The sequence below is a fragment of the Arvicola amphibius genome, chromosome 7, assembly GCF_903992535.2.
Source record: "Arvicola amphibius chromosome 7, mArvAmp1.2, whole genome shotgun sequence".
Lineage (NCBI taxonomy): Eukaryota > Metazoa > Chordata > Mammalia > Rodentia > Cricetidae > Arvicola > Arvicola amphibius.
The window spans coordinates 96,642,670-96,655,450 of record NC_052053.1 but is presented as its reverse complement, the minus strand read 5'-3'; the positions used below and the strand labels follow the sequence as shown (position 1 = coordinate 96,655,450).

The following is a 12,781-nucleotide window of genomic DNA, read 5'->3' as shown; positions in this document are numbered from 1 at the left end:
GAGAGCTATACACCAAGGCCTTTTTCATTTATGTGGGTGGAAATAGCAGGCAGACTGGTCTCAGATTCAATCTGATGACATTCTTAGACTCTGGGTTGATGGAAGCTAGGGGTCTGTTAGTTATTACATTCCAGAAGGGTTTACCTAATAGTCACAAGAATGTTAGGTCAAACTCTGGGGGTAAACAAGAGATGACTGTTCAGTGGACTAGGAGCCCAAGAGAACTGACTCTTATCTTTCTCAGTCATTTAATGAGCTTGGGAGTGTGTGCAGTAGAGGTGTACACTTGTGCAGAAGAGGTGTGCTCCCTCACAGCAGAGGTGTGCTTTTTTTGTTACTTTCTGGGAATTTGTTTACCCTTCTGTTTGTTCTTTTGCCACGAAATAAGTTGCAGCTCTTCACATGTAAATGAGGATAAAGCTGAGGTTCCTGATGTTTCTGCTCCACCCAACTCACCCAAGCAAGGTCAGGCTTTTAACATTCAGATTTGAGGTCCTGGCCTTAATTTGCCCAGAACCATGTCTTATATGGTTAATTCCATTGCTTGTGTTGTTCATGCCTAACTGTTATGGTAGAATAGAGATGTGTATGGTGTAGCACAGATTCTAATTGGTCTTAATAATAAAAACTCAGAGTCAGCTATCAGGAGTGAAATCAGAGAAGCAGAGCAGCCAGCTACTGGAGTTCTTACCTCTACCAATGCTGAGACCTGAGACCGAAAGGGTGATCCTGTCCTCAAACTGTCTCCTCCTGCCTTATAGTCCTTTCTCTACCCAGTCACATCACCCCCTCCCTGTCTCCACCTCCCTAGTGTTGGGATTAAAGGCTTTGTGTGAGCTCAGTTTCTCTTTTAGACTGGATCAGTTTTGTGTAGCCCATGGTGGCCTTGAACTAACAGAGATCTATCTGCCTCTGTCTCTAAGAGTCCTGGGATTAAAGGTGTGTGCCACCACCGCCTGGCCTCTGGTGGCTTAGCTCTGCACTCTGATTTTCAGGCAAACTTTATTTGTTAAAACACAAAATAGCACCACAGTATGGTGTTTGTCTTGAAAGCTCATGCTCTTTCAGTATGTAGTGCCCACCCTGTGGGAACTCAGCAGAGACCCTAGGAAATGCTCAGAGAGGTGGCCTTTGAGTTAGGCACAGTAGAAGAGGTGAACTCTGGGGTTATAGAGCAGTGTTTTGGGCACTTTGTGAATAGAGGCTATGTGAGGAAGGACAGGACTGCCACGTAGTGTTCAGCTCAGTGTGTCTGCAGGGATGGCGTGCGAAGGACACAGAAAGAAATAGGTGAGAGATAGGCAGAAGTGAGCCCTGCTGAAGAATTTGGATACACTTTCTGAGGTGTTGAGAAGTTTTGGCTGGTTTTGACTATAATAACTTTTTGTTTTAAAATATTTAAAAGATATGGACAAAGAGAGTTAAGATCTGTGCCAGGTGTGGTTGTGCAGCCTTTAATCAAAGTGTGTGGGAGGCAGAAGCAGGAGAGTGTCTGAGTTCAAGGCCAACTTGGTCTACATAGTAAGGTAAAAACAAAAAGGAAATGCAATAGTAAATTAATGTTTATACCAGGCAGTGGTGGTACACATTTTTAATCCCAGCACTCAGGAGGTAGAGGTAGGTGGATCTCTGAGTTGTAAGCCAGTCTGGTCTACAGAGTGAGTCCCAGGACAGCCAGGTCTACACAAAGAAGCCAAAGTGGGGGAGGGGGAGAAAGTTAAGATTCAGCATAAAAGAAAAAATAAATTAGGTTTAACCTCTAGGAAACTTCTTTAAAAAGAACTGTTTTGTGGGCTAAAATTCTGATTATAATTCTGATTGTAGTCTTGTCGGCATGATGATCAGGACCCAGGGCCACTGGAAGCGCAGGGCTGTTGGTCATCTGCTGGAATCCTGATTTGCACACACAGCCCTGTGTGGGGATCACTTGAGAATCTGAGATCTGAAGTCCACCAAGGGAGTCTTCCTCATGAGACACATGACTGGCCAGGCCATTTAGGTGGGACCTTGTGTAGCCTTCTTAGTTCCAAAAAAGAGCCAGCTCTGGCTTCACTTCTGGTGACTGACCTCTGTCCTGTATTATTTCCCAAAAATTCCTAAGGGTCCTGGTTGAACCTTTAGCCATGTGAATTATCTATAAAATGACAGCCTTCTGCTTGCTGCTTAGACAGGGTTTATGCTGCTTTACCAAGGGAATAAAAAAAAGTAAATCCATTAACGCTAAAGTGAGGAGAAAGTTTGTTGACGACTAGTTAGCCCTCGTTTTGAAGCTTACTGTCTAGTTGAGCCTAGCGTGGTATGGTAGAAGGGTGCAGACTTAAGGGTATCTGCTGCTGATTCTAGCCACTGTGTTCATCGCTGTCTGCTGAGGCTCTGGTGCCTGGGACACAGTGAGTACCAAACAAGCGCTTTCTTGAGGGATGGATGATGGCCAAGTCTCAGGCGATCGCTCCTATTGTCTCCTAGGAGTAGCTGCTGTAGTGGGCGGAAAGGCTGGCCAAGCTGCCTCTTGGATTTTAGTCAGTTGTGAAGATTTTAAAATCCCTTGGTCAGATAACTTGTTTCAAATGTCAGTGGCAATCTCTAGGTACTCTTTGGTTCCTTTGAGACCAAACAACCAAATAGAACACAAGTAACTGAAAACCATGGCATCTCATGGACTGACTTAAAAATGCAAAGCACGTAGTATAACATTCTCTTCTCTTTGCTTTCAGAAGGGTCAGGATCCCAAATTAACATACCCCCTTCTTAGCCAAGATTTCAGTTACTTGACTCAAAGCCCAGAGAATAGATGGAAATCCAAGGAGGTTTGCCAAAGCAAGGAGCAGCAGTGAGATTTCTTCCCTGGCGGCTTGGAATTTTTCTAATTCCAGTAATTAATTATGAGAAAGTATTATTTTGTTAACATTTAGTAGAGTTTTAATAAGTGGATACATTTTATATAAATATTAAGGTTTTTTTCCTCCTTGAGAAATGGGGACATTTGAAGAAAATGGTCCCTAAAGATTTTCTGGCCCCATGGAGTTTGCACTTCTGTGACTCGTGTTTTGAAACCAGTGCAGTGGAGCAAAGTATGTTTGTTGCACATTGGTGGCTACTGGGATCTAGAGCTCTTGGTGTTAATTAGTATGTGAACATAAATTTTGTGCCTAGAGTTCTTGAATTAAGCTCTCCACAGTTGATTTTTAAACTGTTAAGATACTCCATTGCCATTCTGTTTCTCAAAATATATAGCATTTTACTATTTTAAAAATTTATTTAAACATCATTACTGCAAACCTATTCCATTTATGTATTTATGTATTATTTGCTTATTTATCTATTTAGTTTGTGTGTGTGTGCCACAGGCATGTGAAATTACAGGAGCTGGTTTTCCTTTTCCACCAGGTGACTTCTAGGGATAAAACTCAGGTAGTTATGCTTGGTGGCAAGTATCTTTGCCTGGTGAGCCTTCTTGCTGGTTCCCAGTTCCGCTTTTGTGAATTTTAGTCTAATATACAGTCTGAAGGAGGCAGTTGACAATATACAGACAAGACCTTGGTATATCAGGTGGTAAATTTTGCTTTTTTTCTTTTTGTTTGTTTTGTTTTTGTTTTTCGAGACAGGGTTTCTCTGTAGATTTGAAGCCTGTCCTGGAACTAGCTCTTGTAGACCAGGCTGACCTTAAACGCACAGAGATCTGCCTGCCTCTGCCTCCCGAGTGCTGGGATTAAAGGCGTGTACGCCACACTGCCCAGCTGTTACTTTACGTTTTTATAAGCAAATATTCTCTTAGTCTAACTAAATTTTGAGATCTGTGAATTAAATCTCTTCTAAATAATTTCATCTTTTCATGGTTGGTTAAGGTTCTTTGCAATCCTTCTTATGGGTGAATATACATTGAAATTGGCTTTCAGTTGGAATCTATTTGTCAAGTTGAAGTGGAGGACATTACCTGTACTTAGTGAGACAAGATATACAATAGGGCACTTGGGGAACAACAGTCTGAGCCCTCCCTCAGTACGCTGAGTACTCTATAAGCTTTTTGGGTAGAATAACTTCTACTTTGTAGAGTGTAGACTTTGGAGACCCAAGTGAACTTGAATTTAAAAGAAAAATGTATGTGTAACCATAGTTACAACAGTACTTTTCTGAAGAGAGATGTCAGTCAGTTAGAGACGACAGCAGAATGCTCTGTTCTTTCATTGGAGATCTGGTTCCATGCTCATGTTCTAGAACACTAGTCATGGATGTCCTGGCTCCTGCAGGAGAGAGCAGAGCTGGAGTTCACTAGTTCACGTTATGCCCACTCCGCTCGTTCTCTTAGAGTCCTCAGAACAGAGAAGAGACGCTTGTTAGGGTTAGATGAGTGGCGTTGGAACCGCTTACAGTGAGGCTCCCAAACCTCAGGCGCTAGTTTCTCTCTCCACTTAGTGCTTCGACTGGTGACTCATGTTCCTGAAAGTGATATCCATTGCCACCTGTTAGGTACCAGAGTCTTATAGAGTGGAGCTACTGGCCTTCTCAGCTCTCTGTGAACACAAAGACAACTTGATTTACTTCATTGGGGCCAGGAAAAGATAATTCTCATCAAGTTAGCATTCATCCTGAGAAAGACGGCGTGACATTCAGTCCTTTCCTTGGGACTGAAGGGTAGTTTGAAATCAGAGCAGCCTCAGCAGAAAGAAACACAAAGTATCTTATCGTCTGGTTGGTTCTGAGACAAGAGATGGCTATCCATAGGAGTTCCCAGCGCCTGGGACTGGCTCCCAGTCATGGTTCCCAGGTCGTATTTCCTTTGCTTTTCTCCTCATCTTGGAGTTTGGGTGGGATTTATACTTTACAAATAGTTTGTGCTCTTAATGTGACTGTGAGAACGAGATTGTCCTCTTCCTTGCTTTGGTTTTGGGGACTAGTATTGACTTGGGGCACCTGCAAGCCAGGTTCGGGAGGAAACCCTGCCACTGCCTTGATTGTACCAAGGCACATGGTTAACCATCTTCTATTTATTTAGAAAACTGAAAACCAGGTAGGTACTTTTAACTTTGTTGTCAGCGGGTTGAAGAGCTTCTGTTCTGTTACCATTGTGACTTCCTGTATTCCTGACTCTGTAGAGATTCTCAGTTGCCTGAGGCCTGAGATAGTGTGGGAGTACAAGGAACATTCCCCCTTAGAGACCTAGGGAAGTTCAGTGGCTCTGTCTTCAGATAAAGTGATTACTCAGAGTGAAACTCAATCTTCTCTCCTCCTTGGGAATTTTATTTTGAAACTAAGTTTGATTTAGCCTTACAGAATTTCTGTTTCCTCAGATAGGATTTGGGTCTCAGATTGGTTAACCATAACTCCCCGCTCCGCCATGTTGTGCTTCCCCTTGTAGGGGCTGCAAGGTGATGCAGGTGTCTTTCCTCATCACTGTCCTCCGCCTTACTTCTTTGAGATGGGATCTCTCCCGAACCAGCTGCTTCCTGCTCAGCTTTACTGGCAGGCCAGTGAGCTCCTTGGAACCTTCCTGTCTTCCGCTCTGGTACCAGGGTTACAAGTGTGCACCACCACACCCAGCTTCTTATGTTGGTCCCGAGGATCCCAACTCAGGTCCTCAGACTCACACAGAAGCCCTTTACCCAACAAAGCATCTCTTCTGCCTTGGTTAACAATTAAAGTGCCTATGTGCTTTCAGTGTTTGGTGTCTGTACTGCTAAACATCTCTTATTCATAAAACACTGACTTTTTACACTCAGGATGTAAAGATCTCCAAAAGTTTTTTTTTAAAAAAATAATTATAATAGTTAATTGATTTTTCTTATTTGAAACGTTACTCTAGCCATTGCAGCAAACACAGTGAGCAGTAGATGTCTTACAGACTGCAGTAGACTCGTCAGCTGAGAGGAACTGCTTTCCTGTGCCTGTTTGAAAGGGATTTGTTCTTGTGGACAGCAAGAAGAGTAACAGAAGCTAATTTTCATTTTATTTCATTTTATTTCATTTCATTTTAGTTTATGTGTAGGGGTGTTTTGCCTGCATGCATGTTCGTATGGTTAGGTATTCCTGGTATCCAAAGAGGCCAAAAGAGGGGGCATTGTATCTCCTGGAACTGAAGTTACAGCAAATTGTGAGCTGCCATGTGGAACGCAGGTCCTCTGGAAGAGCAGCCAGGGCTCCTAACCACTGGTACTTCTCTCCAGCCCTACAAGCTGGTTTTCAGTAGCTCAGGGAAAGGAACAAAGAGATACTTTGTTCACTGCTGTTTCTAGTAGTAGTGTTCTCCTACTTTGTGCTTTTCTGTGCATGTTTGCGTTTTCTAATAGCAGAGCTGGAATCTCATGGTATTTCTGCTTTTTATGTTTAGTTGCATTTTTGAATATTTTCCATCCATTTAAATAATTTTTGGAATGTCATTTCAGAATACTTTGTAATACTACCTCTCGCCTTAGACTGATTTGTCTGATGAGTCATAGATAGAGCTTCTATATTTATTTTACATGTGCACTGAATAGAGATGCTTGATTATTTTCTGAGGATAATTCCCTCTAATAAGAAAGAGTTACTGGGTCAGACCACTGGTATGACTTCTGCTTCTTCACATCCCCTCTTGGTTCACTGGGGTAAAACTATTCTTTTTCCTCCTGTTCTTTGAAAAGCCGTCTCTGAGAGTACGCTGACACTGAATTAAGTGGACTCTGCAGAAAAAGAGGGATGGCTTCAGTTCAGGGAATCTCACAGGACAGTTGGTGGTCTGTGATCTTAAAAACACAACGGAAGCTTGGAGTTGTAAAGACTGAATGGAAAGATAGCTTTTGTTAATGGCTCCGTTGGTGTTTCAGTAAAAGGATGCCATAGAAAAGAATACTTAAAAGAGTCACCGTATTCAAATGCGCAGACTCTGGACCAAAGTCATATCTGTTTGTTGTATTTGCTATTCTTTGCCTCCAGACTGCCCTGGGGAGCAGTTTTCAGCGGGGTTTAGGTTGCATTTAAAAATGGTGGGAGGTGCTTTGCTCCAGCTTCTGATGAATTCTGCTAGGGTGGCGTTTGGTGTCACTATGTAATAGTTTTCTCTGATTCACCTAGCAACTGTGGGGACGTAAGACCGCACACACTGTTGTTGGCTTCTTTGTTAGTGTGTCATGTAGAGTATTGATTTTTTTTTTCATCCCATAGTTACTGGACTTAGGGCTCATTATTGCAAGTTCACATTTTCTGCAGGTTTGTGATGTCCCTATGTCTAGTGTCATACAGTGTGTGGTTGTCGCATGCAGAATCCCTTTGAGGGCCGTGGTGAGCAGGTGGGTTGTCTGCCGTGCACGAATGACTGAGGACTCTATTAGCTAATGCCTTGTCTTCCTTCCCTTTGTGCTTTTTACTTTGTACCTGTTGTTCTCATTGTCAAACAGGGATTGTGGTAATAACAGCGGTCGGTTTTTATTGCTCAGTTGCCGTGGCTCACTCAGTCTTCTCAGATCTCAGTGTGTGTCAACCTTCACCCGGTCCCATGGACTTGATGCTGTTCTCTTAGAGAGGGGCGTAATTTCCTTGAGGTTTGTAGTGTATCAAAGGGTAATTGAAACTCCTGCATTAAATCTTTACGTAAAATTCTAGGCACATACTAAGCTTCTAGCCACTGACATGCCATGTCTGTGGAGAACACAAGTCTCATCTCAAAGGGAGGAAGGGAGAGCTTATTCTTACACTAACTCTGAGTGTCTGTGGCTCAGGATATGGATTCAGGTCACCCCAAATAACATGTTCCACTATGGAAACAGTGCCATAGAGTTCATGTAGCCACAGAACAAAAGTTAGCCATGAATGCAGGCACTTTTTCAAATGCTCAGGCAGGAACATCAGGTGGATGGGTCTCAACAAGCAGGGATAGCTACCTAATGGCGTTCTCAGCTTTTGGTTTATAGAAGCTAGTGGTCTGTTAGTACCTTCCAAAATCTTATGTGATAGCCACAAGGATGTTTTGTAAGACAAAGAGTGAACGGTTATTAAGAGCACCAAAAATAGATCAAGATAATTTGGATCTGCAACATTCCAACTCTCTACAGTCAGTTCAGATCAGTTGCTCAGCCTTGTAAACTCTTTACCATAGGTGTGGCTTTTTCTGGGAACTCCAGTTCACAGTGATTATAATGATTATAGCACAGGTCTAGTTATAATTTCTATTTGTACATTGCTCATTGTTACTCTGTGTGCTCACTGAAGGAAGTGATTGTGTTGTTGGTTGAAGCTCAGGCTGGGTGTGGACTGCCTTGAATACAGCCTTCTGCTGGGGTTTGGGGTTGGGTACCAGCTACCCTCTGTGATTATTACCTGGCTAATCAAGTCAGCTGCTTAGCATATGACTCCTGCGTCCCTCCTGCTGGCATCCTCATCACACCTTAGCCCCAGACCTCTGGGGCTAGCTGTGCTTTGAGACACTGGCTTCATTGATGTCTTGCTGCGACACTGGAACCCTGTGTTCCAGATACCCTCAGATCCACAGAACAAGTGCAGCATGGCTTTCAAAGTGGGATTTCAGTTCTAACATGAATTGAGAGACTTGATTTGGGGGAATTGAAGGTGTTTTTGCATTAGGAAGTTCTGTTTCCGTTAAGCAATAGCCAAGGCCCTTTCTAACAGCCTGTATTTAAAATGTAGTTGTTAAAGAAAGGCCGTGTGTAGGCAGCTGCTTCCCTTGGGCGTTTGGGTTGGGGTCAGGCGAGGTCCGAGGCAGATGTTCTTTGGGATGTTCGCTGGAGTCAGACTTTGCTGGCTGGTGCACACCAGCAGTCCTGTGACTGAAGTCAGAGAGACACAGAACTAGTGATTCTAGTCTCAGTCATACATACACCAAGACTGTGGGCAGTTGGAGCAGAAAGCTGAATCCCTTCTCTGGTCCTGGCTCGAGGGCAGTGAAGGTGGACTGGCCAGGTCCACAGCAAACCTGGCTCTGGTTTGCTCTGTGAACAATGAAGGATTCACTTTTAGGAAGAGTAAATGAGCCTGGAGCAAAAGTTCACTTCTGAGCATCTTGGAGTTGAAGTCACCATTTTCCTTTCTCAGTTGGTCTCAAGGCTACTGTTCTGATGACAAGGGGTCTATCATGTGTGATTTCTTAGATCATTTACCCTGCAGCAGGCATGCAGTGGTTTCTGGAACTCCGTAACTCCTAGAGGGCCGTCTTTGGTGAGTCAGACACAGAGCATTAGGTGTTAAAGCCAGCACAGATGTGTGCAAGGAGGACATTAATACAACTTAGAGGAGGAGACGACAGGACACAGGTGTGCCTAGTGCACCACAGGGTGTTCGATGAGGTCGAAGGAAGGTGTGGAAACAAAAGGGAAGAAGGCAGGCCTCTCAGAGAAGCGGGATTGTTTTTTAGTAGGAGCAAGTGAAGGACTGCAGTCCCCTGAAGTGAGACTGTATGCACATGGCATGGGGTCTTGCAGACTATATAGGATAGGAAAGGGGAACTTTAGAGATGGAAGACTCTACCTGGAGGTCAGGTCCCCTACAGTCTGGAAGTGGTAGATGCTGATGGACTTGCCGTGTGGGTCTCCTCAGCAGCAGCTTCCACAACTGTTGTTAGTCAGCTTTCCTGTAGGGGCTTCTCCAACCCCTGAGGGTTTTAGGTCATTAGCCTTTCATCAAGGACTCATCTCAAGAAGACATTAGCCTATTGAACTGTCTTTTGGAGAAGATAGCCTTAGAGCTGCCCTGTAAAGGTAAAGACATTTAACATGGTAGTGGGGGCCTTCAATGCCAGCACTTGGAGGCAGGACATGCAGATCAAGTTCAAGGCCAGCCTGGAGCGTATATTGATATATTGAGCCCCAGCCAGCTGGGATTGAGGAGGAGGAGGAAGAAAATCTGGTTGGGGGAAAGGCTCCTGTAGGGAATTTTTTCCTCCTTATGAATGAAGCATATGTAGATCACCCAAGGGCACAGTGAAGAAAGTGAAGTTTGGGGAGAAACTTTCCATCACTAACAAAACGGCCTGTCATAAAACCACAGTGTTGACAATTGAGACTGGACAGAGCACATTGGTGCTTCTCCTGGTGTCACCCGGCTAGTCTCCTTTATCTATATTTTTCCTGTGAAGTTCAGACTCTTGTGCTGAGAGGCAGGACGTGCCACGGGATACCTCCTTTACACTGTCCTGGAGGCTCTTACAGGACACCCTTGTTCCCATGCTAATATAATACAAGACTCACAGAAGGCTTGCTAGATCCTGCCTGATTACTGTCAGAGGGGAAGACACACTGCCCTCTCCCCTTTCGCTCCTGATGCTAACTCTGTTTTTCTTCTGCACAGGTACTTTTCAGATGGTTGCAGCCTATGCAGAAAACTGCTGTAGCGAAACTGCTAGAAGCTGATTTCCAGGTATGAGGGCTGTGGGGGCCTCTGGAGCTGTACCTGGAAGTTGTTTGGTTTGTTCTTTGGCTGTATTTGCCTGTGTCCTTCTGTGATGAAGGGAGTGAGTGCAGTTACAGCTGATCCAAGTATTCTAAGCTCAGTCCTTAGAGTACTTGGTTAGGAAAAGCAAAGAACTGGCTGCTTGTTTAAAATTTAAGATTCTCTAGATTTCCAGTGTTGTTATACTTCTAATTGGTCTGATTATTATTACATTTGCTTCTTGAATGTTAAAGGTTTGAATAGTTCCAAACTTTCGTTGAGAAATTTTATGGTGACAGTAATATCCATGGTGATTATTATCATTTAACGTGTGTCTAGACTTTTCTAAATGAGATTCCTTTGGATTGATAAGGCGATGGTTTCCTGCAACTCACACAACTTGTAAGTTACTGAGGCAGAATTTGAACTCACATCTGTTTGCCTTTAGAACACCTAAACTACTTTGTCCAATTGTTTTTATTTTGTTGCTCCCCCTCCATCCTGCCCAGTGTTAATAATGCCTCCCCTCTTCTTTAAAATAGTAGGATGCCACCCCAGTTTTATCCTAAAGTAACTTTTGGTTTTCTTGAGTTTTTTCTGTCTGTAATATCATTACCTGTTGGCTCAACATCTTAGCTACTCTGCTCAAAACTTCATTTACTGCTGTGTTGATGGTACTTAGAAATCATGTGTTCCTTTTCTTACTGCTTAAGGGAAAGAAATTACACGTGGTATCATTTTCTAAATGGCAGTTCAGTCTAAACAGCTTCCAGCAGTCCTCCGAGACAGTTTTGGTACTTCTACTGCTCTGTAAAACAGCAGCTTATGCTTTGTGTGGTCCCACAGCCAGGGACTCCGGGATGCAGGCAGCGTGAGGACTGGAAGCACATTGAGAGGCTCATCACGAGCACCTGCAGTGGGTGTGATGCAGTGCAGGGCAGGGCAGTACTTTAGAGGTACAGAGCTTCTAGCGTATGTGTGACTCTGGATTGGACACCCCCATTTTATTGTTGTAGGTTGTTGACAGCTCTACCAGTCACATGTCCTAAATACTAGAGTGAACAGCCGTGTATTATATTCTGGTCTGCCAGCACTGGTGAGGTGGGGTGGTATGTGTTATGAATCCAACTCAGAAGCATGTCTAGACAGAATCAAATGTGTAATTATGTAAAATCACAGCTAAGAAATTCTGACTGAACAACTTTAATAATTATTGGCAACTTTGACATTTTCTATTACTTTGTATCCTTACAGTGTTAGCCTATTATTGTAGAAGAGTAATTTTTAGACAAAACAGAATGCCTAAGAAGTGTTATGACTCTTTCATCCAAACAACCTTATATTTCTTGGTTTGGAGAATTAAGTAAATTTGAATAAGAAATGTTGCTACCAGTGTTAGGGTTGAGTAGGCTCTTTTGAAACCCACTGAATAGGACATCTGAACTGCCATCCTCAGCAGGTTTCTTCTCAGTGGAGACGGACTGGCTGTCTGTAAAGTGCACTCTTTTAAAGACAGCTCTGATGGTGCCAGCCTGCATCTCAGCGTCATTTCCTGCCTTCTCATGTCATCTAGGCTGTCTGCTCTTGTCCGCTTCCAGCCTTAGAGTGGCCAGCATCTCTTCTGTCGCCCTGGCACAGGCTTTCAGACATTGCATGACTGAAGTTGTGGGTCCCTGAAATGTCACGGATACACATTCTCTTCTCTTGAGATTGAGGTTTTACATCCGTCTCTTCCAGTGGTTCCTGTGTAGTGGATGCGTGTGCCTGTGTGGGAGTGTGGGTGTCTGCCTCTCTCTTTAACAGTGTCATTTGATGACACAGTTTTTAATAGGATATGTTTTTTGTTCATGGCTACTAATTTTGTGTCTTGGGAAGCCTATTTCCTTGTCCTGAATATATTGTTTTCCTCTGACACCCTCTTGGCCTGTAGACATTTTACAGTGCTTCATTCTGGGAACATCATGGTTTGGGCTTTATGGCTGATGACCCGAACTGACATTTAACACATGCTTTATTGTCAACACTCAGTCCAGTAAGAGGCATGGCATTTTGAAAGTAAGTGAGGATTTGAACTATTCTGTGAGTTTGGTCCCTTTCTGATAATTAGGTTAAAGATGTATTAGGTTGCAATCTCTCTCTCTCTCTCTCTCTCTCTCTCTCTCTCTCTCTCTCTCTCTCTCTCTCTCTCTCTCTCTCTCTCTCTGTCTCTCTCTCTCTCTCTCCCCCCCGTCCCTCCCTCCCTCCCTCCCTCCCTCCCTCCCTCCCTCCCTCCCTCCCTCCCTCCTCCCTCCCTCCTTCTTTCCTTTCTTTTTTGCGAGGGCAGGGAGAGAGGTGGTGGCTCCCTTACTAAAACAGCATTCTATTGGAAACTGAGTGACCTTTTGGGAACTGGGCTTTCTGTTGTAATGAAGCCAGTGGTAGGAAGACA

The 12,781-nt window shown here is 43.8% G+C and overlaps 1 protein-coding gene across 5 annotated transcripts in view; it reads left to right on the top strand.

The window, feature by feature from the left end:
- Sipa1l1 (signal induced proliferation associated 1 like 1) overlaps positions 1–12,781 on the top strand; it is a 280,919-nt gene that overhangs the window by 79,808 nt on the left and 188,330 nt on the right. For all 5 annotated transcript variants that reach the window (XM_038335800.1, XM_038335804.1, XM_038335803.1 and 2 more), the window contains one exon: positions 10,273–10,341. The gene's annotated coding sequence lies outside the window, so the exon portion shown is untranslated. The remainder of the gene's footprint in view (positions 1–10,272; positions 10,342–12,781) is intronic.